The following is a 27,020-nucleotide window of genomic DNA, read 5'->3' on the forward strand; positions in this document are numbered from 1 at the left end:
CCTAGAATTGCACCCTTCTCGGCCGGGCACAAAAATCTAACTGGAGTCTGGAGGAGGGTCATGGGGGGAGGAGCCAGTACACACCACCTGACCTGTAAAAGCTTTACTTTTGTGCCCTGTCTCCTGCGGAGCCGCTATTCCCCATGGTCCTTTCAGGAACCCCAGCATCCACTTAGGACGATAGAGAAATGATTTTAACATAACAAAGGGACACAGTATCTCCTACAGTAACCTGTACAGAAATGTGGTACATTCCAACATGCATAGGGGGAGGCCTGGTGCTATAATAGAAGAGCAATAATTCTTTAGCCCCAGCTAAATTAAATCAGAATTTGTCATTTGACAGGCCGTGTTTGAAAAATGACAGGAGCTGATTGGTTGGTACTTTATCTCTACAAAAGGTTTGATACATTCCTCCTGCTCGCTATTAAATCTTTTTGAGGAACAAGAAAAAAAACTTTAGCACACTCATTTTTCCATCTTAGGGGGGAATTAAATCGTTTTATCGCGTCCGATCTCCCGTCTAAAGTGACGGGAGATTGCGGGGCGATATTCAATTGTCCCTCATTTTCACGCGGATCGCGCCCATTAGAGACGGGTTAAGGCGCACAAAGTACCTAAACCCGACTAAATGGATGGGCGCTAATATGAAAAGACCCATTTGGGCGACTAAACAGGTCTCTTTACGCACATTTCCGCTCGCTTCCTCCGAGGGAAGAGCGCTGAAATTAACTTCTCGCGCATGTCGGCAGCAACCTTTGAATAGCTGCTGGTGGGTGACCGTAGGTGCTGTGACCCACAATACAGTATCATTTGAATCCTGACCTTAAAAATGAAATGAATTGTATTTTCTGGAAATAAAACAATTGCTGATACAGATATGGCAACATAATGTCAGCACCTAAAAGCACATTAAACATCCAGGATGCCTTTAATTTGCCAGCCGTCGGAACCCTGACGGTCAGGATACGGATGTCGGAATCCCTCCAGCAGACAATGCCACCAGCCGGAATCCTGGTGCACCAGTACTATTCCCACTCGTAGGTATCCACGACACCCACAGAGTGGGAATAGATCCTGTGGCGAGCGCAACGAGCCACCAAGCCCGCAGCATGGCGTGCGCAGTGTGCCCACAAGGGGACTCCTGTCACTTGCGCCGTTGCTGGCATTCTGGCGGTCGAGATGCCGCTGTCGGTATATTGACAGCCAGCATCCTGTCCTCCGGTAAACCATACTGAATCCAAACATCCAATATTACAGAGGTTTACATTTCTGCAGGAGAAAGTAGAGAGATTTGGACCAGAGAGGCGCGAGATCCACCCTTACCTGCATCCGCTTGTTCAAGGATGGATGACGTTAATGGGAGACTTAACAGGTAAACACAGCCTGCCAAGCAGAACAGGCAGATTAGTGAGGCATGCTACACAATAACGCGCCTTCGTACACTGCTGAAAGGGCGGTGTATATAATACAACATGTTCAAACTACAGAGACCGTGTTGGAGAAAGTACTTCTCTGCTTCAGCTTTCCAATGACAGCATTTGCAAACAATACACCAGTTTATAAATCAATAATACTTTGCTGGGAAGAGGAGACATTCATAAAAGGAAATAAAAAGTGTGTTACACTCCAGACTTCCGTCTGGTCACAGACTCTGCTTGCGGACTAGAGGAAAAACGGAGGGCGGCATCATTTTAGTATGTAAGAATAAAACAAAACAAGATTCTTAACAATGGACCAGAATTACGGTTTCACAAAAGAGACGCGACAGCAGTTTTGCTCCCCTTTTGTTCCCTTACACACTGTTGTCTGGGTAAGGAGACGAACCCTTCCACCATCAGACTTACAGAACATTTTCCCTGCACCTGCGTAAGAGTACATACAATACGCTGCATGGTTAACACACTGTTAATCAAATAAATGCGCCCATACAGTAAATGAGAAAAGACGCATCTTTGAGCATCAGGAATCTCCCTCCAGAAATGACAGATCGCACACGTCTGGCTCGCTAGCCGCACATGACTAGTTACACAGCTGGGCATGAACCCTAAATGGATTGCATAAGCCTTCACACCTGTGTGTACATACTGATAAATAGCATTAATATGGAGAGAGATAAAGTGGGGAGAGATAAACTACCAGACACTCCACATCTGTCATTGTACAGGCTGTGTTTGAAAAAATGAGTTCGGACTGCAGCTGATTGGTTAGTACTTTACCTCTTTCCACAGTATCTCTCTCTCTTTGATTTAATACATCACCCCCTTAATGTTGGACTCCATCTAATGCAGGCATTCCCAACCACGGTCCTCAAGGCACACCAACAGTGCAGGTTTTAGTGATATGCAGGCTTCAGCACAGGTGACTTAATTAGTAGCTCAGTTATTTTTGATTTAACCATCTGTGCTGCAGCCTGGAAATAGAAGTAATATGCAGTATTAGAAATATCTTCTGTGTATTATTCTAATCATTTTTAGAGTAAAAACTGTGACAGGTGAAGCAGTGCCTCCCCCGCCTACCTTGTCCGCACATCTCTGATCAAAACACTGCAAAATTCCAGCAGTTTATTCTGCTGCACCTGCGTATAATGCCCACATGAACCCTTTAGCTCATATAGTGTGTGTAAATCTGGCTCTGGCCCTAGCCATTGACTCCCCGGCCATTTACCTCACCGCATGTCCCTGGCGATGCGGAAAGGCAGGGTCGGAACATGGTACTCCCATCCCAAGGACCATGCTATGCAAGCCACAATCTCCGATGTAGGGATGGCCATCGATGGTTTATGACTAATGTTGAACAGTTTTACCATCGATTGCAGAGAACAGATGGCCTTTCCGCCATTGATGGTAGCTGTATGCTCAATATTTTTTTGCGCCCCCCCCCCCAGTGCCAAATATACATGCCCCCCCCCCCAGTGCCAGATACAGAAATGCCCCCCAGTGCCAGATACACGTCTCCCAGTGCCAAATATGCCCCCTGTGCCAGCTACACATGTGCCACCCCCACCCCCGATCCCCTGCTGCTGTCCTTTGTGTGAGAGGAGGAGAGCGCAGCGTGCGCATCTCCTGCCCCTCAGTCTCCGGCGGCGGTGCGGGTGTCTACCTTCAATTCAGCTCTGATCCATGAGACAATCGGGCTGTCGGTCCGCGAGCTCTGATTGGCTCATGGGCCAGCGCTGAATTGAAGGGAGACACACTGCGCTCTCCTCCTCTCAAGCAGCAGCGGCGGTGAGCAGCAGCGGAGGGAGGGAGCGGCGGCCCGGCGGCGGTGGGTACGACTAAATTCTTAAGAGTACGCCGAACTTACCCACTTGCACCGCTGGTAACAATGTAATTAACAACCACGTGTCCAGAGGCAAATTTAGGAGTCAGGCAGCCCCGAGGCACAACATTATCGGGCACCCCCAATGTGTCACTGTCCACTTCATGTTTGGGCCTCCCAACTGCCAAAGCAGCACCAACATCACCCTCTTTCCTCCACCACCACAATTTACTGACCATTGCCCCCACCTGCCTCACCAGTTACAAAATAAAAACAAGTCGTAATGCCAAAAAGAAAAAAAAGGGTAACCTGGCCTCGTCTGGCCCTCAGCCTATCGGGGCTCTCATGCAAGTGTCACCCCTAGGCCTCACGTGCCTAGTGGGAAATCCCCCACTGCACATGTCAATGTCTGCATTTGGACAAAATAGTTTTTTTAAAATTTGTATTAAAAAAAAAAAAAAATATGTTAAAAGTAATTTGCACGGACATCTTAGCTAAAATTTTTAGTTGTACGGTTGTGGCCATGTGCGACCTTTCTCATGAACCTCGCTCTTCTCTGGGAGGTCCTGTGTAGCGCTTTATGGCTGTGGCAGATCTAGCGGCTAGGTAAGGATGATTTATCTTTTGTGTGCGTCTGCTCTGTATTCCGTGTAAGTCCTTCATTGGCTGCGAGGGCAGAGATGAATCGCCCAGTATGCTGCAGTATAGGGCCTGAGTCTGTTCCCATGTAGGTTTTATTGCCAGCGGTTACATACTTCATTCAGTAGTCTGCCCTTTGTTATCCCTACATTTATAGACATCCTTCATTGCTGGACTGGTGGGTCTTTACTCTTAACAGGAAAAATATAGGCCTGCCACTAATTAGTTCTGGGTGAGTGTGTGAGAAACTGTAATACTGATCAAGGGGAAAAACAAATAAAAATATCGATCGATCGGGTGTGGTATTGACGGTCAACCACACTTAGGTCGACAGTGTCTAGGTCGACCACTATTGGTTGACAGTAACTAGGTCGACAGGGTTCCTAAGTCGACTTGGTCTAGGTCTAGGTCGGCAGGTCAAAAGGTTGACATGAGCTTTTTAAATATTTTTGGGTGTCTTTGTTGCCATACAGTTACAGTGACTGGGAACCCCAATTAGTGCACCGTGTCCCCTCGCTTCGGGCAAGGTGTCTCGCTGCGCTCGACACAGGTTACTGTTCCCAATCGTAGTCCATGTGGATCGTAAAGTATGAAAAAGTAAAAAAAAAAAAAGTGGAAAACTCTTGTTGACCTTTTGACCTGTCGACCAATAATGGTTGACCTAAGACTTGTCGACCTAGAGACCGGATACCCTATCTATCTATCTATCTATCCATCTATCGATTGTGTATTGTACTATTTTTTTTTTTCTTTTTCTTGCATAAAGCTATAAGGAGAATGTTTCTAATCCATTACACCAGACATTCCCAACCACGGTCCTCAAGGCACACCAACAGTGCAGGTGGAGTACCAACCTGGGCATTATACGCAGGTGCAGCAGAATAAACTGCTGGAATTTTGCAGCGTTTTGATCAGAGATGTGCGGACAAGGTAGGCGGGGGAGGCACTGCTTCGCCTGCCACAGTTTTTACTCTAAAAATGATTAGAATAATACACAGAAGATATTTTCTAATACTGTATATTACTTCTATTTTTCATATACTTTATACGGTCAAAACTCTGGCAGATATATTAGTATGACAGGAAAGGCTCTGCCTCACCACGTATCGCAGATGTGGTAGCTGCAAGTACAGATGCCCTGCGGGCACCACCCTCTATCTGCGACTTGGGGGAAGTGCCCCACCTGTGCCACGCCCCTGTGAGAGGCAGCAGCCATGCGCAGATCTCATGAGACTGGCCCTGTGAAGTGGTAAATTAACCCTTACAGCTACTGGCAAGCACTGTCTAAGTATCGCTCAGTTGCCTTATCAAGATTTTAATGATACAGTACATTGCAGCAATAGAGGTAAGCAGCACATTCTAATAAATAGACCCCTAAGCAGGGCCGGCAACAGAAATCTTGGGGCCCGGTACACTGATATCCCTGTGGGCCCCCCGATATACAAATATAGGGGCGTGACCACAGAGCTCCTTTTACACATTACGTCAGGCAGAGTCTCCCTTTTTACACATTACAGCAGCAGAGTCCCATTTTTTACACATTATGGCAGCAGAGTCCCCTTTTTTACACATTAGGCAGGCAGAGTCCCCCATTTTTACACATTATGGCAGGCAGTCCCCATTTTTACACATTATGGGAGGGGGAGAGAGAGTTATACTCGCCTGTAACGATCCAGCATGCCCCACCATAATGGCCATCCCTACCTTTTCTCGCCCTGCAATCTTCGCTCTTACCTACAGTAATACCAGGTTTACAGGGCAGATGTAATGCATGCACATGCATCCATGATATGTGCCTGCACGCAGCCCATCCCAAACCCAAAGCCCCAAACTCCTGCTGGAGAGCCGAGTGCACCTGCAGTGCAGACACTTGACTTACCAGACACAGCCGCCAGCGCCGTGAATCAATGAGGCTCAGCCTCCGAGTGACCAGCTTGATGCACCCCGCCGCAACAAGCTGCCAGCAGTCCCGCAATCCTGCTCCTGCCTGCCTGCTCACGCCCCTCACAGCAGAGACAGGGCGGGCGGGGATGACTGGGAGAGGAGGGGAGGTCCGGAGGTAGCGTTGTGTGACAGCTGACCTGGGGCTGGGCTTGGGGATGCTAAGTGGTGACCACAGATCATGGGGGTGGGGGAGCTGAAAAAAAAAGTCAGTTATCGATTACTTTTAACTGCACAGCGGGCGGCCCGCAGCTGGCGCGATGCCGCAATATATATAATTATTTAGATCTGTTACATGCTGCCGCCGCTGGACCTTGGGGCCCCTCACAACGTCGGGGCCCGGGACGGCTGTCCCCTTTGACCCCCCCTGTCGCCGGGCCTGCCCCTAAGTGTTCAGACCCCTGGGGTTAAATTTACTAAAGGTTGATTTTATTCCATATAAACTGTTGTTGTATTGCAGGAGCTAAAACGCACAGTTGGTAAAATGTGAAAGTCAATATAAAAATGGTCATAAACGTGCGTTTTAGCGCCACAACATTGATTCAGATAGATATAAAAGGATTTCAAAATCGACCTTCAGTAAAATTTACCCCCTGAAGTTTTCTCTGTGCTCCAAAAACATGTCAGTGTAGGAACCTTAGAACACCGCTGTGACGAGACACACTGCTCAAATCATTGTATACAGGCACAAATATAAATACACATAAGTGTATACTATTGTATACCCATGGAGAAAGCAAACTCTTGATAGGTTTCTCACAATACACAAGTAAAATAGCATGCACTTCAGAGAACGTCTGTTGTTAGAAGCACTTACTTATATGCAAGTAGAAGAACTATACAGCTGAATTTTCCCCAGCACTGAGGGCGAAATATAAATGAAGACATACAGTATCTACCATAGGTGGTTCCTGGGAGTTGCTCACACTTCCTATGCAGCCCACCACAGCGTTTCCTCCTCATCCGACAACAGCTAGAGAGTCTCTTCCAACCTCAGCAGTGTGGAAGCCAAAGGCTGATCATTCGCCTTATCAGCAATTGTGAAACTATCTCTGCTCACTAATATGAGGCAATAGAAGCACATGGACGTTTATTTAACAACAGTGCAAAGAGCAAGGAAGGGAGCCCTGTAACCCACAGCGTCCAATCATGCCATGTGTTGTTTTCATTATTTTGCCTACAGTACAGTAATATGCTACTACCTTATTGGTTGGTACGGGTTGTCCATTACTTTACACTATTTTATTACGCCTAAAATGGGGAGATGTAGTTTGAACCTTAACAACCAACTTTTTTATTTTTTTGTTGACTTCAACAGTTTATTTTTTACATTTTTTTCCCATTGTGATGTTAAAGGGGTTTATTATTATTATTTTTTTATACATACTTTGAAGGACATCACTTCTGGAAAAGCTGATTGGGCAGTTTTGCGTGCAATTTCTGTGGATGACATTACTAGTAGAAGGAACCTTTTGCACATTCACAATACTGGTGCAAGTCCATGTAGGATGGATATGACTGCATAATGGTCTTTGCTTTACCAAGAAAGGGGGGGGGGACACCAACACAAAAAGAGCCCAACCCAGTTCCAGTGCTTTAAAACCTTGGTACAGTATGCCCCACTAAACTATAGGTCAACAGTAGTGGTAGAATCTAAATTAAAAAGGGTAACCTGCTGGAGGTTAGACAGCCCGGGCTGGACACAATGGGGGAAATTCAATAGTTTTTTGGGTGCCCATTGGAGCAATTACATTGTCGCCCCCCCCCCCCCCCCCCAGTGGACGCACATGCCACGTGGTACCGGGTTTAGCCACGCAAAGCAGCTAAAGTACTGCTCTGGGTACCCAAATCCACATTTGGGGGCCCAAAATGCAGATTTATCACACATTTCAGCTTGCACCACAGGAGGCTGAGAGCAAAAAGGTGTCCCCCAAGGCTAGTCACACCCTAAAAGGAGCAACAATTAAATTGCTCCATTCCATAGTGGCAGCCGTGGGGTGAAACAATTGAAATCACACCCATGGGGAAGAATTCAATTGCACCGCGCGCCCCCTGCTGGCCGTCGACAGTAATGGACGTCTTCCCTCGTGCTTATCCTTTCTTACTTTAATAGTCTTCAACTGCACCAAATCCATCAGTCTTCTGCCACCTGATACATCAGCAGATGACACTGGAATAAGTAACTATGTTTATTTACCCTGTACTTGTCCTATACTGTCATCAACTGTAAGTTGCTGTTTTCCTGTTTGATTATTTGTTTATGTACTCTGTAATTGGGCGCTGCGGAATCCTTGTGGCGCCATATAAAGGATAATAATAATAATAATAATAATAATAATAATAATAATAATAATAATAATATCATCAGAGCAATTCAATTGTTGGTCTGATTAGACGCCCATTAGCAGTAGCAGTTACATTTTTTTCTTGCAGCCTCTGGAGATGCGAGAAGAAAAAAAAAAGATTTTACTTACCGGTAAATCTATTTCTCGTAGTCCGTAGTGGATGCTGGGGACTCCGTAAGGACCATGGGGAATAGACGGGCTCCGCAGGAGACAGGGCACTTTAAGAAAGAATTTGGATACTGGTGTGCTCTGGCTCCTCCCTCTATGTCCCTCCTCCAGACCTCAGTTAGAGAAACTGTGCCCGAAAGAGCTGACCGTACAAGGAAAGGATTTTGGAATCCAGGGCAAGACTCATACCAGCCACACCAATCACACCGTATAACTAGTGATCAACTTACCCAGTTAACAGTATGAACAACAATAGAGCATCAGATCAACCTTGATGCAACTATAACATAACCCTTATGTAAGCAATAACTATATACAAGTATTGCAGAAGAAGTCCGCACTTGGGACGGGCGCCCAGCATCCACTACAGACTACGAGAAATAGATTTACCGGTAAGTAAAATCCTATTTTCTCTAACGTCCTAGTGGATGCTGGGGACTCCGTAAGGACCATGGGGATTATACCAAAGCTCCCAAACGGGCGGGAGAGTGCGGATGACTCTGCAGCACCGAATGAGCAAACACAAGGTCCTCCTCAGCCAGGGTATCAAACTTGTAGAACTTTGCAAAAAAGTGTTTGAACCTGACCAAGTAGCCGCTCGGCAAAGCTGTAATGCCGAGACCCCTCGGGCAGCCGCCCAAGAAGAGCCCACCTTCCTTGTGGAATGGGCTTTTACTGATTTTGGCAGCGGCAATCCAGCCGCAGAATGAGCCTGCTGAATCGTGTTACAGATCCAGCGAGCAATAGTTTGCTTTGAAGCAGGAGCACCCAGCTTGTTGGATGCATACAGGATAAACAGCGACTCCGTTTTCCTGACTCTAGCCGTTCTGGCTACATAAACCTTCAAAGCTCTGACCACATCAAGTAACTCGGAATCCTCCATGTCACGAGTAGCCACAGGCACCACAATAGGTTGGTTCATATGAAAAGATGACACCACTTTTGGCAGAAATTGCGGACGGGTCCGCAATTCCGCCCTGTCCATATGGAAAACCAGATAGGGGCTTTTATGTGACAAAGCCGCTAATTCTGACACACGCCTAGCTGAAGCCAAGGCTAACAGCATGACCACCTTCCACGTGAAAAATTTTAACTCCACGGTTTTAAGTGGCTCAAACCAGTGTGACTTCAGGAAACTCAACACCACGTTAAGATCCCAAGGTGCCACTGAAGGCACAAAAGGGGGCTGAATATGCAGCACACCCTTAACAAAAGTCTGAACTTCAGGTAGAGAAGCCAGTTCTTTTTGAAAGAAAATAGATAGGGCCGAAATCTGGACCTTAATGGAACCAAATTATAGGCCCAAAGTCACTCCCGACTGTAAGAAGTGAAGGAAACGGCCCAGCTGGAATTCCTCCGTAGGGGCATTCCTGGCCTCACACCAAGCAACATATTTTCGCCATATACGGTGATAATGTTTAGCCGTCACGTCCTTCCTAGCCTTTATCAGCGTAGGAATAACCTCATCCGGAATGCCTTTTTCTGCTAGGATCCGCGTTCAACCGCCATGCCGTCAAACGCAGACGCGGTAAGTCTTGGAAGAGACAGGGCCCCTGTTGCAACAAGTCATGTCTTAGAGGCAGAGGCCAAGGGTCTTCTGTGAGCATTTCTTGCAGCTCTGGATACCAAGTCCTTCTTGGCCAATCCGGAACAATGAGTATTGTTCTCACTCTTCTTATGATTCTCAGCACCTTGGGTATGAGAGGAAGAGGAGGAAATACATAAACCGACTGGAACACCCCCGGTGTCACTAGTGCATCTACAGCTATCGCCTGAGGGTCTCTTGACCTGGCGCAATACCTCTGTAGCTTTTTGTTGAGGCGGGATGCCATCATGTCTACCTGTGGCAGTTCCCACCGACTTGCAATCTGCGTGAAGACTTCTTGATGAAGTCCCCACTCTCCCGGGTGGAGGTCGTGCCTGCTGAGGAAGTCTGCTTCCCAATTGTCCACTCCCGGAATGAACACTGCTGACAGTGCTCTTACGCGACTCTCCGCCCAGCGAAGAATTCTGGTGGCTTCCGCCATCGCCACCCTGCTCCTTGTGCCGCCTTGGCGGTTTACATGAGCCACTGCGGTGATGTTGTCTGACTGAATCAGCACCGATTTGTCACGAAGCAGGGTCTACGCTTGACTTAGGGCGTTGTACACGGCCCTTAGTTCCAGGATATTGATGTGAAGGCAAGTCTCCTGACTTGACCACAGACCTTGGAAATGTCTTCCCTGTGTGACTGCTCCCCACCCTCGGAGGCTTGCGTCCGTGGTCACCAGGACCCAGTCCTGAATGCCGAATCTGCGGCCCTCGAGAAGGTGGGCACTTTGCAGCCACCACAGGAGAGACACCCTGGCCCTGGGGGATAGGGTGATCAGCCGATGCATTTGTAGATGTGATCCGGACCACTTGTCCAACAGATCCCATTGAAAGGTCCTCGCATGGAACCTCCCGAAAGGAATGGCCTCGTATGATGCCACCATCTTTCCCAGGACTCGCGTGCAGTGATGCACCGACACCTGTTTTGGTTTTAATAGGTCTCTGACCAGTGTCATGAGCTCCTGAGCCTTCTCCATCGGGAGATAAACCCTCTTCTGGCCTGTGTCCAGAATCATACCCAGGAAGGGCAGACGAGTCGTAGGAATCAACTGCGACTTTGGAATATTCAGAATCCAGCCGTGCGGTTTTAACACTTCCCGAGAGCGTGCCACGCTGATCAGCAACCGCTCTCTGGACCTCGCCTTTATGAGGAGATCGTCCAAGTATGGGATAATTGTGACTCCTTGCCGTCGCAGGAGCACCATAATTTCCGCCATTACCTTGGTAAATATTCTCGGTGCCGTGGAGAGACCAAACGGCAACGTCTGGAATTGGTAATGACAATCCTGTACCACAAATCTGAGGTACTCCTGATGAGGTGGATAAATGGGGACATGAAGGTAAGCATCCTTTATGTCCAGAGACACCATAAAATCCCCCTCTTCCAGGCTTGCGATGACCGCTCTGAGCGATTCCATCTTGAACTTGAACCTTTTCAGGTACATGTTCACGGATTTTAAATTCAATATGGGTCTGACCGAACCGTCCGGTTTCGGTACCACAAACATTGTCGAATAGTAACCCTTTCCTTGTTGAAAGAGGGGAACCTTGACCACCACCTGCTGAAGATACAATTTGTGAATTGCAGCTAACACTATTTCCTTCTCTAAGGGGGAAGCTGGCAGGGCCAATTTGAGGCAACGGTGAGGGGGCATCTCTTTGAATTCCAGCTTGTATCCCTGAGACACAATCTCTATAGCCCAGGGATCCACCTGTGAGTGAACCCACTTGTGGCTGAAATTTCGGAGACGCTCCCCCACCGGGCCTAGCTCCGCCTGTGGAGCCCCAGCGTCATGCGGTGGATTTAGTGGAAGCCGGGGAGGACTTCTGTTCCTGGGGACTAGCTGTATTGTGCAGCTTCTTTCCTCTACCCCTGCCTCTGGCAAGAAAGGACGCACCTCGGACGTTGCCTTTTTGTGATCGAAAGGACTGCATTTGGTAATACGGTGCTTTCTTAGGTTGTGAGGCAACATATGGCAAAAAATTAGACTTTCCAGCCGTAGCTGTGGAGACCAGGTCCGAGAGACCCTCCCCAAACTACTCCTCACCCTTGTAAGGTAAAACCTCCATGTGCCTTTTTGAGTCTGCATCGCCTGTCCATTGCCGAGTCCACAGGACCCTTCTGGCAGAAATAGACATTGCATTTATTCTAGAGCCCAGTAGGCTAATGTCTCTTTGAGCATCTCTCATATATAGGACAGCCCCAGGGTCAGTAATATAGTATCCTTGTCCAAGGTATCAAGTTCCTCAGATAAGGAATCTGTCCATGGTGCTACAGCACTACACATCCAGGCCGACGCAATCGCCGGCCTTAGTAAGGTACCTGAATGTGTATAAATGGACTTCAGGGTACCCGCCTGCTTTCTATCCGCAGCATCTTTTAGGGTGGCCGTTATCCTGTGACGGCAGGGCTACCCTCTTGGATAAGCGTGTTAAAGCTTTGTCTACCCTAGGGGAGGATTCCCAGCGTAACCTGTCCGTTGGCGGGAAAGGATACGCCATAAGCATCCGTTTGGAAACCTGCAGTTTTTTATCTGGAGATTCCCAAGCTTTTTCACATAGCTCATTTAGCTCATGTGAAGGGGGAAAGGTCAGCTCATGTGAAGGGGGAAAGGTCACCTCTTGCCTTTTCTCCCCATACATATAAACCCTCTGGTCAGGTACTGGGGTTTCCTCTGTGATGTGCAACACATCCTTCATTGCTATAACCATATAACGGATGGCTTTAGCCAATTTAGGCTGTAACTTTGCATCATCGCCATCGACACTGGAGTCAGAATCCGTGTTGATATCTGGGTCAACAATTTGGGATAGTGGGCGCTTCTGAGACCCTGACGGCCTCTGCGACATAGGATCAGGCATGGGCTGAGACCCCGGCTGTCCTAAGGCTTCAGCTTTAGCCAACCTTTTATGCAAGGAATTAACATTATCATTTAAAACCTTCCACATATCCATCCAATCGGGTGTCGGCGGCGACCCCACATTAATTTGTTCCCGCTCTGCTTCCACATAGCCTTCCTCGTCAAACATGCCGACACAAACGTACCGACACACCACACACAGGGGATGCTCTTTTTTGAAGACAGTTCCCCCACAAGGCCTTTTGGAGAGACAGAGAGAGAGTATGCCAGCACACACCCCAGCGCTATATGTCCCAGGAATCACACAGTAACTTAGTGTTAACCCAGTAGCTGCTGTATATACTGTTTTTGCGCCTAATTTATGTGCCCCCCCCCCCCTCTCTTTTTACCCTCTTCTACCGTGTTTCTGCAGGGGAGAGCCTGGGGAGCTTCCTCTCAGCGGAGCTGTGGAGAGAAAATGGCGCTGGTGAGTGCTGAGGAAGAAGCCCCGCCCCCTCAGCGGCGGGCTTCTGTCCCGCGTTTGTGTAAAAATATGGCGGGGGCCCATGCATATATACAGTGCCCAACTGTATATATGCCCACTTTTGCCAAGAGGTCTCTAATTGCTGCCCAGGGCGCCCCCCCCCCCCTGCGCCCTGCACCCTACAGTGACCGGAGTATGTGGGTGTAGTGTGGGAGCAATGGCGCACAGCTGCAGTGCTGTGCGCTACCTCAGTATGAAGACTGGAGTCTTCTGCCGCCGATTTCGAAGTCTTCTTGCTTCTGTCACCGGCTTCTGTCTTCCGGCTCTGCGAGGGGGACGGCGGCGCGGCTCTGGGATCGGACGACAAAGGGTGAGATCCTGTGTACGATCCCTCTGGAGCTAATGGTGTCCAGTAGCCTAAGAAGCAGGACCTATCTTCAGTGAGTAGGGCTGCTTCTCTCCCCTCAGTCCCACGCAGCAGAGAGTCTGTTGCCAGCAGATCTCTCTGAAAATAAAAAAACCTAACAAAATACTTTCTTTCTAGCAAGCTCAGGAGAGCTCACTAAGTAGTACCCAGCTCGTCCGGGCACAGATTCAAACTGAGGTCTGGAGGAGGGACATAGAGGGAGGAGCCAGAGCACACCAGTATCCAAATTCTTTCTTAAAGTGCCCTGTCTCCTGCAGAGCCCGTCTATTCCCCATGGTCCTTACGGAGTCCCCAGCATCCACTAGGACGTTAGAGAAAAAAATAAGTATTTACTTACCGATAATTCTATTTCTCGTAGTCCGTAGTGGATGCTGGGGACTCCGTAAGGACCATGGGGAATAGGGGCTCCGCAGGAGACTGGGCACAAAAGTAAAGCTTTAGAACTACCTGGTGTGCACTGGCTCCTCCCCCTATGACCCTCCTCCAAGCCTCAGTTAGGATACTGTGCCCGGACGAGCGTACACAATAAGGAAGGATTTTGAATCCCGGCTAAGACTCATACCAGCCACACCAATCACACCATATAACTTGTGATCTAAACCCAGTTAACAGCATGATAACAGAGGAGCCTCTAGAAAAGATGGCTCACTACAGCAATAACCCGATTTTTTGGTAACAATAACTATGTACCAGTATTGCAGACAATCCGCACTTGGGATGGGCACCCAGCATCCACTACGGACTATGAGAAATAGAATTATCGGTAAGTAAATTCTTATTTTCTCTAACGTCCTAAGTGGATGCTGGGGACTCCGTAAGGACCATGGGGATTATACCAAAGCTCCCAAACGGGCGGGAGAGCGCGGATGACTCTGCAGCACCAAATGAGAGAACTCCCGGTCCTCCTCAGCCAGGGTATCAAATTTGTAGAATTTTACAAACGTATTTGCTCCTGACCAAGTAGCTGCTCGGCAAAGTTGTAAAGCCGAGACCCCTCGGGCAGCCGCCCAAGATGAGCCCACCTTCCTTGTGGAATGGGCTTTTACAGATTTTGGCTGTGGTAGGCCTGCCACAGAATGTGCAAGCTGAATTGTACTACAAATCCAACGAGCAATAGTCTGCTTAGCAGCAGGAGCACCCAGCTTGTTGGGTGCATACAGAATAAACAACGAGTCAGATTTTCTGACTCCAGCCGTCCTGGAAACCTATATTTCCAGGGCTCTGACAACGTCTAGCAACTTGGAGTCCTCCAAGTCCCTAGTAGCCGCAGGCACCACAATAGGTTGATTCAGGTGAAACGCTGAAAACCACCTTAGGGAGAAACTGAGGACAAGTCCTCAATTCCGCCCTGTCCGAATGGAAAATCAGATGAGGGCTTTTACAGGATAAAGCCGCCAATTCTGACACGCACCTGGCCCAGGCCAGGGCCAACAGCATGACCACTTTCCATGTGAGATATTTTAACTCCACATATTTAAGTGGTTCAAACCAATGTGACTTTTGGAACCCAAAAACTACATTTAGATCCCAAGGTGCCACTGGAGGCACAAAAGGAGGCTGTATATACCGTACCCCTTTCACAAACATCTGAACTTCAGGGATTGAAGCTAGTTCTTTTTGGAAGAAAATTGACAGGGCCGAAATTTGAACCTTAATGGACCCCCATTTCAGGCCCATAGACACTCCTGTTTGCAGGAAATGTAGGAATCGACCTAGTTGAAAATTCCTCCGTCGGGGCCTTACTGGCCTCGCACCACGCAACATATTTTCGCCAAATGCGGTGATAATGTTTTGCGGTTATATCTTTCCTGGCTTTGATCAGGATAGGGATGACTTCATCCGGAATGCCTTTTTCCTTCAGGATCCGGCGTTCAACCGCCCTGCCGTTAAACGCAGCCGCGGTAAGTCTTGGAACAGACAGGGTCCTTGCTGGAGCAGGTCCCTTCTTAGAGGTAGAGGCCACGGATCCTCCGTGAGCATCTCTTGAAGTTCCCGTTACCAAGTCCTTCTTGGCCAATCCGGAGCCACGAATATAGTGCTTACTCCTCTCCATCTTATAATTCTCAGTACCTTGGTTATGAGAGGCAGAGGAGGGAACACATACACTGACTGGTACACCCACTGTGTTACCAGAGCGTCTACAGCTATTGCCTGAGGGTCCCTTGACCTGGCGCAATACTTGTCGAGTTTTATAAACATGTGGAAGACTTCTGGGTGAAGTCCCCACTCTCCCGGGTGGAGGTCGTGTCTGCCGAGGAAGTCTGCTTCCCAGTTGTCCACTCCCGGAATGAATAATGCTGACAGTGCTATCACATGATTTTCCGCCCAGCGAAGAATCCTTGCAGCTTCTGCCATTGCCCTTCTGCTTCTTGTGTCACCCTGTCTGTTTACGTGGGTGACTGCCGTGATGTTGTCCGAATGGATCAACTCCGGGTGACCTTGAAGCAGAGGTCTTGCTGAGCTTAGAGCATTGTAAATGGCCCTTAGCTTCAGGATATTTATGTGAAGTGATGTCTCCAGGCTTGACCATAAGCTCTGGAAATTCCTTCCCTGTGTGACTGCTCCCCAGCCTCGCAGGCTGGCATCCGTGGTCACCAGGACCCAGTCCTGAATGTGCGGCCCTCTAGAAGATGAGCACTCTGCAACCACCACAGGAGAGACACCCTTGTGCTTGGTGACAGGGTTATCCGCTGATGCATCTGAAGATGCGACCCAGACCATTTGTCCAGCAGGTCCCACTGGAAAGTTCTTGCGTGGAATCTGCCGCATGGGATTGCTTCATAGGAAGCCACCATTTTTTCCAGAACCATCTCATTGATGTACTGAGACTTGGCTCGGTTATAGGAGGTTCCCGACTAGCTCGGATAACTCCCTGACTTTCTCCTCCGGGAGAAACACCTTTTTCTGAACTGTGTCCAGGATCATCCCTAAGAACAGAAGACGAGTCGTCGGAATCAGCTGCGATTTTGGAATATTGAGAATCCAATCGTGCTGCCGCAACACTACCTGAGATAGTGCTACACCGACCTCCAACTGTTCCCTGGATCTTACCCTTATCAGGGAATCGTCCAAGTAAGGGATAACTAAAATTCCCTTCCTTCGAAGGAGTATCATTTCGGCCATTACCTTGGTAAAGACCCGGGGTGCCGTGGACCATCCCTACGGCAGCGTCTGAAACTGATAGTGACAGTTCTGTACCATAAACCTGAGGTACCCTTGGTGAGAAGGGTAAATTGGGACATGAAGGTAAGCATCCTTGATGTACCGAGACATCATGTAGTCCTCTTCTTCCAGGTTCGCAATCACTGCTCTGAGTGACTCAATCTTGAATTTGAACCTCTGTATGTAAGTGTTCAAAGATTTTAGATTTAGAATCGGTCTCACCGAGCCGTCCGGCTTCGGTACCACAACAGTGTGGAATAATACCCCTCCTGCAACAGGGAACGGGGTACCTTGATTATCACCTGCTGGGAATACAGCTTGTGAATGGCTTCCAAAACTGTCTCCCTGTCAGAAGGAGACATCGGTAAAGCCGACTTTAGGAAACGGCGAGGGGGAGACGTCTCGAATTCCAATTTGTACCCCTGAGATATCACCTGAAGGATCCAGGGGTCTACTTGCGAGTGAGCCCACTGCGCGCTGAAATTCATTGAGACGGGCCCCCACCGTGCCTGATTCTGCTTGTAAAGCCCCAGCGTCATACTGAGGGCTTGGCAGAGGCGGGAGAGGGTTTCTGTTCCTGGGAACTGGCTGATTTCTGCAGCCTTTTTCCTCTCCCTCTGTCACGGGGCAGAAATGAGGAACCTTTTGCCCGCTTGCCCACGAAAAGACTGCGCCTGATAATACGGCGTCTTCTCATGTTGAGAGGCGACCTGGGGTACAAACGTGGATTTCCCAGCTGTTGCCGTGGCCACCAGGTCTGAAAGACCGACCCCAAATAACTCCTCCCCTTAATAAGGCAATACTTCCAAATGCCGTTTGGAATCCGCATCACCTGACCACTGTCGTGTCCATAACCCTCTACTGGTAGAAATGGACAACGCACTTAGACTTGATGCCAGTCGGCAAATATTCCGCTGTGCATCACGCATATATAGAAATGCATCTTTTAAATGCTCTATAGGCAATAATATACTGACCCTATCTAGGGTATCAATATTTTCAGTCAGGGAATCCGACCACGCCAACCCAGCACTGCACATCCAGGCTGAGGCGATTGCTGGTCGCAGTATAACACCAGTATGTGTGTAAATACCTTTTAGGATACCCTCCTGCTTTCTATCAGCAGGATCCTTAAGGGCGGCCATCTCAGGAGAGGGTAGAGCCCTTGTTCTTACAAGCGTGTGAGCGCTTTATCCCCCCTAGGGGGTGTTTCCCAACGCACCCTAACCTCTGGCGGGAAAGGATATAATGCCAATAACATTTTATAAATTATCAGTTGTTATCGGGGGAAAACCACGCATCATCACACACCTCATTTAATTTCTCAGATTCAGGAAAACTACAGGTAGTTTTTCCTCACCGAACATAATACCCCTTTTTGGTGGTACTCGTATTATCAGAAATGTGTAAAACATTTTTCATTGCCTCAATCATGTAACGTGTGGCCCCACTGGAAGTCACATTTGTCTCTTCACCATCGACACTGGAGTCAGTATCAGTGTCGGCGTCTATATCTGCCATCTGAGGTAACGGGCGCTTTAGAGCCCCTGACGGCCTATGAGACGTCTGGACAGGCACAAGCTGAGTAGCCGGCTGTCTCATGTCAACCACTGTCTTTTATACACAGCTGACACGGTTACGTAATTCTTCCAACAGTTCATCCACTCAGGTGTCGACCCCCTAGGGGGTGACATCACTATTACAGGCAATCTGCTCCGTCTCCACATAATTTTTCTCCTCATACATGTCGACACAAACGTACCGACATACAGCGCACACACACAGGGAATGCTCTGATAGAGGACAGGACCCCACTAGCCCTTTGGGGAGACAGAGGGAGAGTTTGCCAGCACACACCAGAGATAGATAGATAGATATATATATATATATATATATATATATATATATATACACACACACACATACATACACAGGGATAACCTTATATAAGTGTTTTTCCCCTTATACCTGCTGTATCTTTAATACTGCGCTTAATTAGTGCCCCCCTCTTTTTTAACCCTTTCTGTAGTGTAGTGACTGCAGGGGAGAGCCAGGGAGCTTCCCTCCAACGGAGCTGTGAGGGAAAATGGCGCCAGTGTGCTGAGGAGATAGGCTCCGCCCCCTTCTCGGCGGCATTATCTCCCGTTTTTCTATGTATTCTGGCAGGGGTTAAATTCATCCATATAGCCCAGGAGCTATATGTGATGCATTTTTTGCCATCCAAGGTGTTTTTATTGCGTCTCAGGGCGCCCCCCCCCCCAGCGCCCTGCACCCTCAGTGACCGGAGTGTGAAGTGTGCTGAGAGCAATGGCGCACAGCTGCAGTGCTGTGCGCTACCTTGTTGAAGACAGGACGTCTTCTGCCGCCGATTTTCCGGACCTCTTCTGTCTTCTGGCTCTGTAAGGGGGCCGGCGGCGCGGCTCTGGGACCCATCCATGGCTGGGCCTGTGATCGTCCCTCTGGAGCTAATGTCCAGTAGCCAAGAAGCCCAATCCACTCTGCACGCAGGTGAGTTCGCTTCTTCTCCCCTTAGTCCCTCGGTGCAGTGAGCCTGTTGCCAGCAGGTCTCACTGAAAATAAAAAACCTAAAACTAAACTTTTCACTAAGCAGCTCAGGAGAGCCACCTAGATTGCACCCTTCTCGTTCGGGCACAAAAATCTAACTGAGGCTTGGAGGAGGGTCATAAGGGGAGGAGCCAGTGCACACCAGGTAGTTCTAAAGCTTTACTTTTGTGCCCAGTCTCCTGCGGAGCCGCTATTCCCCATGGTCCTTACGGAGTCCCCAGCATCCACTTAGGACGTTAGAGAAAATGTGATAAGTTTGTAGTTTGGACGCCCAAACCCAGACCTTAGACGCCCAAGAGATCTTTAGATCTGTAGCCCCTTTGTGTGACTAAACTCCGTGCTTTCAACCACATTCAATGCTAGACGTCTGATCAGAACAACAGTTGAATTTCCATTACTAGAGATTGTCAGCAGGGGGAGCGAGACACAATTGAATTCCCCCCATGGGGGGGGGGGGGGGGGGGGAGCTTTACCAAAACTTTGAGAGAAAAAGTAACAAATCAGTAACAGACATTTTACAGGCTGTGTTTGAAAAATGACCTCTCCAAACTTTAAAAAATCTCCCCTTATGGAGAAATCCCAGCGAGGGGTCCACCAGCAACATATGCCAGCACCAGCCCGCCCAAAGCACGCCTATGGCAGCTCCAGCAGCGTGAAGCTGTAAATGAAAGAACTAAGTGAGTTCTACCCCCTGCTCAGAACATAGTAAATAGAGCTGAGAATACATGTCAAACACACTGATTTTAGATTTGCTTATCTTTTAAGACAAGTGTTGCAACTGAAGACAAACACTTGAGGATCCAACAGCAGATAAGGAAGACTGCTGTGTCACAATAGTGATAGCAGCCGGCATGGCCAATGTTTATGTATAAAGGGAACAATTGTAAAATCCCAAAGAACGTGTAATTTAAAACACTATGGGCTAATGGACAACCTAATGACCGGGTTCACTACGGCTGGCCGGCGGTCGGGCTCCCGGCGACCAGCATCCCGGCGCCGGGAGCCCGACCGCCGGCTTACCGACAGCGTGGCGAGCGCAAATGAGCCCCTTGCGGGCTCGCTGCGCTCGCCATGCTACGGGCACGGTGGCGCGCTACGCGCGCCACACTATTTTATTTTCCCTCGTGGGGGTCCACGACCCCCATAGAGGGAGAATAAGTGTCGGTATGCCGGCTGTCGGGCTCCCGGCGCTGGTATACTGAGCGCCGGGAGCCCGACCGCCGGCATACAGAAGACCACCCTAATGACCCATACTCAGCTGAAATATGTGAAGGGCTTGTTGTGTGCTAACATTATGTAACCTACGAACTCCACATTGTTGTACAGTTTCCATCGTGATTGTGGTTCACGTTCCCCCTGACATTAATCTGTAGTAGAGTCCTGTGTAGATGACGTCAGCGGAAGCCCACTGTGGCGGGTAGCCACGGATTCGTGCACTGGGTGTTTCCTTCTTGTAATAGGTAAGGTTGTTTATACGGGTGTAGTATGGTATGCCGGCGGCCGGGCTCACGGCGACCAGCATACCGGCGCCGGAAGCCCGGCATACAGACAGCATGGCGAGCGCAAATGAGCCCCTTGTGGGCACGGTGGTGCGCTACACCATTTATTCTCCCTCCAGGGGGGTCGTGGACCGAACGCCTCCCTGACGGGGAAGGGGTATAATATATAATTGATGCAGAGCTGTGATGATGGCGCAGAAGAGAGGGGTTGGGGCCAGCCAGAGCAGGGGCAGATAAGAGTGATGTATGTATGTATACACACAAAAAAGGGGTACCCTATAGCGGTTTGTGAAAAGTATACAAGCAGTACCTCAAGAAAAACCTCATGTTAGATAAGCTTCATAAATAACAATAGACATACAGATCTGAGGGCGCTAATCTATAGTACTGTTCACCACATTAATTCATAGTTGAGATAAAAACATTATTAAAAATCAATTTGTGTCACACAGAAACAAAGTTCCAAGTGTCATCTGATTTGTATTCAATTTCCAAAATAGTTCTTTATCAGCATGTAGCATAGATGGAAATATAGGGGGTCATTCAGAGTTGATCGCTAGCAGAAAATGTTCGCTGCGCAGCGATGATGTAAAAAAAAAACGACACTTCTGCGCATGCGGCGCAATGCGCACGCGCGTCGTACTTTCACAACGGCCGATTTAGTTTCACACAAGGTCTAGCGAAGCTTTTCAGTCGCACTGCTAGCCGCAGAGTGATTGACAGGAAGTGGGGGCGTTTCTGGGTGTCAACTGACCGTTTTCAGGGAGTGTTCGGAAAAACGCAGGCGTGGCGGGAGAACGCAGGCGTGGCTGGGAGAACGCAGGCGTGGCTGGGAGAACGCAGGCGTGGCTGGGAGAACGCAGGGCGTGTGACATCAAAATAGGAACTGAAGAGTCTGAAGTCATCGCAAGCACAGAGTAGGTCTGAAACTGCACAAAATTATTTTGTAGCCGCTGTGCGATCCTTTCGTTCGCACTTCTGCTAAGCTAAAATACACTCCCAGTGGGAGGCGGCATAGCGTTTGCACGGCTGCTAAAAACAGCTAGCGAGCGATCAACTCGGAATGACCCCCATAGTGCCTGGAAAAACACAACGTGTTTCGTCCCTTCTGGGACTTCCTCAGGAGTACAGAATCAGATGCCCAATATATTAAGGGAATCCTGAAATAAGAGACGTCACGGTGTGTATCGGCTAGAATAGGTATAAAACCAAACCACCTGATACAATTTCGAAAAGAAATCCAAAAGTTAATATCTCAGACTATGGTCTATTTGATGACCGATCTTACATATAGGGGATATTTAACCCTGAATCTATAGATGAATCATAACCAACTTCATATATTGACTGCAACAATGCTGATTTAACAATAAAGACAATCCAATCCTCTCAAAGTTCAGGGTCATCAGGGTCCAGTGAAGCACTGTGAATACTTTCTGGATGCACTGTATATGTATATTATACATACAATAATTCACAATCCGGCACTCTCATGTAAGCACAAAATAACCTGCCAGGGTGCCCTCCACAGGGCCAGCAAACCTCATACAGTAGACCAGGCATTCCCAACCGCGGTCCTCAAGGCACACCAACAGTGCAGGTTTTAGTGATATCCAGGCTTCAGCACTGATGGTTAAATCAAAATAACTGAGGTACTAATTAAGTCACCTGTGTTCAAGCCTGGTTATCACTAAAACCAGGACTGTTAGTGTGCCTTGAGGACCGAGGTTGGGAAACACTGCAGTAGACAAACAGAGGACTTTCCGGACTTTATACTTAGTGAAGAACAAAGTGCTTTACTTCAACGTTTCGGGGTACCCCCCCCCCCGCCCCTTCCCCGTCATCAGGACAGACTTATACTATATGGGCAGGAGTTCGTTTTTGTGGACAAATGTGGACGCTTGTTTGGGGACTGAGTCTCTGTTCATTATCTCATCCACATACTGTCTTAAGTATTGCGTCTCTCTCTCATTGCGGGACAATTTATTAGAGATATTAGAAATCATTCCTTTGAGGGAATCCAGCCACACTGGTTCAGCCCCACTAGTCTGAGAAGGTGCACTACACTGAGTATATAGTAGTGAGCTCCCTGGGGAAGAGGAACACTCTGCCATACAGGAAACACTCTTTGCCTGACATATTGTAAATGTGACAACACACACGCACACAGTAAAGGTTAAAATAAGATTTTGCTTACTGGTAAATCTATTTCTCGTAGTCCGTAGTGGATGCTGGGGACTCCGTAAGGACCATGGGGAATAGACGGGCTCTGCAGGAGACAGGGCACTTTAAGAAAGAATTTAGATTCTGGCTCCTCCCTCTATGTCCCTCCTCCAGACCTCAGTTAGAGAAACTGTGCCCGGAAGAGCTGACAGTACAAGGAAAGGATTTTGGAATCCAGGGCAAGACTCATACCAGTCACACCGTATAACTTGTGATAAACATACCCAGTTAACAGCATAAACAACAACGGAGCATCAGACCAACCCTGATGCAACCATAAAATAACCCTTATTTAAGCAATAACTATATACAAGTATTGCAGAAGAAGTCCGCACTTGGGACGGGCGCCCAGCATCCACTACGGACTACGAGAAATAGATTTACCGGTAAGTAAAATCCTATTTTCTCTAACGTCCTAGTGGATGCTGGGGACTCCGTAAGGACCATGGGGATTATACCAAAGCTCCCAAACGGGCGGGAGAGTGCGGATGACTCTGCAGCACCGAATGAGCAAACACAAGGTCCTCCTCAGCCAGGGTATCAAACTTGTAGAACTTTGCAAAAAAGTGTTTGAACCTGACCAAGTAGCCGCTCGGCAAAGCTGTAATGCCGAGACCCCTCGGGCAGCCGCCCAAGAAGAGCCCACCTTCCTTGTGGAGTGGGCTTTTACTGATTTTGGAAGCGGCAATCCAGCAGCAGAATGAGCCTGCTGAATCGTGTTACAGATCCAGCGAGCAATATTTTGCTTTGAAGCAGGAGCACCCAGCTTGTTGGATGCATACAGGATAAACAACGACTCAGTTTTCCTGACTCTAGCCGTTCTGGCTACATAAATCTTCAAAGCCCTGACCACATATAGTAACTCGGAATCCTCCAAGTCACGAGTAGCCACAGGCACCACAATAGGTTGGTTCATATGAAAAGATGACACCACTTTGGGCAGAAATTGTGGACGGGTCCGCAATTCTGCCCTGTCCATATGGAAAACCAGATAGGGGCTTTTATGTGACAAAGCCGCTAATTCTGACACACGCCTAGCTGAAGCCAAGGCTAATAGCATGACCACCTTCCACGTGAGATATTTTAACTCTACCATTTTGAGTGGCTCAAACCAGTGTGACTTCAGGAAACTCACCACGTTAAGATCCCAAGGTGCCACTGGAGGCACAAAAGGGGGCTGAATATGCAGCACTCCCTTTACAAACGTCTGAACTTCAGGAAGAGAAGCCAGTTCTTTTTGAAAGAAAATGGATAGGGCTGAAATCTGGACCTTAATGGAACCCAATTTTTGGCCCAAAGTCACTCCCGACTGTAGGAAGTGAAGGAAACTGCCCAGCTGGAATTCCTCCGTAGGGGCATTCCTGGCCTCACACCAAGCAACATATTTTCGCCATATACGGTGATAATGTCTAGCCGTCACGTCCTTCCTAGCCTTTATCAGCGTAGGAATAACCTCATCCGGAATGCCTTTTTCCGCTAGGATCCGCGTTCAACCGCCATGCCGTCAAACGCAGCTGCGGTAAGTCTTGGAACAGACAGGGCCCCTGTTGCAACAAGTCCTGTCTTAGAGGCAGAAGCCACGGGTCCTCTGTGAGCATTTCTTGCAGATCTGGATACCAAGTCCTTCTTGGCCAATCCGGAACAATGAGTATTGTTCTCACTCCTCTTTCTTATGATTCTCAGCACCTTGGGTATGAGAGGAAGAGGAGGGAATACATAGACCGACTGGAACACCCACGGTGTCACTAGTGCGTCTACAGCTATCGCCTGAGGGTCTCTTGACCTGGCGCAATAACTCTGTAGCTTTTTGTTGAGGCGGGATGCCATCATGTCCACCTGTGGCAGTTCCCACCGACTTGCAATCTGCGTGAAGACTTCTTGATGAAGTCCCCACTCTCCCGGGTGGAGGTAGTGCCTGCTGAGGAAGTCTGCTTCCCAGTTGTCCACTCCCGGAATGAACACTGCTGACAGTGCTCTTACGTGATTCTCCGCCCAGCAAAGAATCCTGGTGGCTTCCGCCATCGCCACCCTGCTCCTTGTGCCGCCTTGGCGGTTTACATGAGCCACTGCGGTGATGTTGTCTGACTGAATCAGAACCGGTTGGTCGCGAAGCAGGGTCTCCGCTTGACGTAGGGCGTTGTATATGGCCCTTAGTTCCAGGATATTGATGTGAAGGCAAGTCTCCTGACTTGACCACAGACCTTGGAAGTTTTTTCCCTGTGTGACTGCCCCCCACCCTCAGAGGCTTGCATCCGTGGTCACCAGGACCCAGTCCTGAATGCCGAATCTGCGGCCCTCGAGAAAGTGAGCACTCTGCAGCCACCACAGGAGAGACACCCTGGCCCTGGGGGATAGGGTGATCAGCCGATGCATCTGTAGATGTGATCCGGACCACTTGGCCAACAGATCCCATTGAAAGGTCCTCGCATGGAACCTGCCGAATGGAATGGCCTCGTATGATGTCACCATCTTTCCCAGGACTCGCGTGCAGTGATGCACCGACACCTGTTTTGGTTTTAATAGGTCTCTGACCAGTGTCATGAGCTCCAGAGCCTTTTCCATCGGGAGATAAACCCTCTTCTGGTCTGTGTCCAGAATCATGCCCAGGAAGGGCAGACGAGTCGTAGGAATCAGCTGCGAATTTGGAATATTTAGAATCCAGCCGTGCTGTTGTAACACCTCCCGAGAGCATGCTACGCTGATCAGCAACTGCTCTCTGGACCTCGCCTTTATGAGGAGATCGTCCAAGTATGGGATAATTGTGACCCCTTGCTTCCGCAGGAGCACCATCATTTCCGCCATTACCTTGGTAAATATTCTCGGTGCCGTGGAGAGACCAAACGGCAACGTCTGGAATTGGTAATGACAATCCTGTACCACAAATCTGAGGTACGCCTGATGAGGTGGATAAAGGGGGACATGAAGGTAAGCATCCTTTATGTCCAGAGACACCATAAAATCCCCCTCTTCCAGGCTTGCGATGACCGCTCTGAGCGATTCCATCTTGAACTTGAACCTTTTCAGGTATATGTTCAGGGATTTTAAATTCAATATGGGTCTGACCGAACCGTCAGGTTTCGGTACCACAAACATGGTCGAATAGTAACCCCTTCCCTGTTGAAGGAGGGGAACCTTGACCACCACCTGCTGAAGATACAATTTGTGAATTGCAGCTAACACTATTTTCCTCTCTAAGGGGGAAGCTGGCAGGGCCGATTTGAGGTAACAGTGAGGGGGCATCTCTTCGAATTCCAGCTTGTATCCCTGAGACACAATCTCTATAGCCCAGGGATCCACCTGGGAGTGAACCCACTTGTGGCTGAAATTCCGGAGACGCGCCTCCACCGGGCCTAGCTCCGCCTGTGGAGCCCCAGCATCATGCGGTGGATTTAGTGGAAGCCGGGGAGGACTTCTGTTCCTGGGAACTAGCTGTATTGTGCAGCTTCTTTCCTCTACCCCTGCCTCTGGCAAGAAATGACGCACCTCGGACTTTCTTGCCTTTTTGTGATCGAAAGGACTGCATTTGATAATACGGTGCTTTCTTAGGTTGTGAGGGAATATATGGCAAAAAATTTGACTTTCCAGCCGTAGCTGTAGAGACCAGGTCCGAGAGACCGTCCCCAAACAATTCCTCACCCTTGTAAGGTAAAACCTCCATGTGCCTTTTTGAGTCGGCGTCGCCTGTCCATTGCCGAGTCCACAGGACCCTTCTGGCAGAAATCGACATTGCATGTATTCTAGAGCCCAGTAGGCTAATGTCTCTTTGAGCATCTCTCATATATAGGACAGCATCTTTTATATGCCCCAGGGTCAGCACTATAGTATCCTTGTCCAAGGTATCAAGTTCCTCAGATAAGGTATCTGTCCATGCTGCTA

The 27,020-nt window shown here is 48.7% G+C and overlaps 1 protein-coding gene across 11 annotated transcripts in view; it reads right to left on the reverse strand.

The window, feature by feature from the left end:
* Positions 1 to 27,020, reverse strand: part of JAKMIP1 (janus kinase and microtubule interacting protein 1) — a 342,118-nt gene that overhangs the window by 243,573 nt on the left and 71,525 nt on the right. The window contains exon 1 of one of the 11 annotated variants that reach the window (XM_063923527.1): positions 6,732 to 6,754. The exons of the other annotated variants lie outside the window; for them this stretch is intronic. The gene's annotated coding sequence lies outside the window, so the exon portion shown is untranslated. Of the gene's footprint in view, positions 1 to 6,731; positions 6,755 to 27,020 lie in introns of those variants that run through there. 11 annotated transcript variants of the gene reach the window in all.

Source organism: Pseudophryne corroboree, chromosome 1 (genome assembly GCF_028390025.1).
Source record: "Pseudophryne corroboree isolate aPseCor3 chromosome 1, aPseCor3.hap2, whole genome shotgun sequence".
Classification (NCBI taxonomy): Eukaryota; Metazoa; Chordata; class Amphibia; order Anura; family Myobatrachidae; genus Pseudophryne; species Pseudophryne corroboree.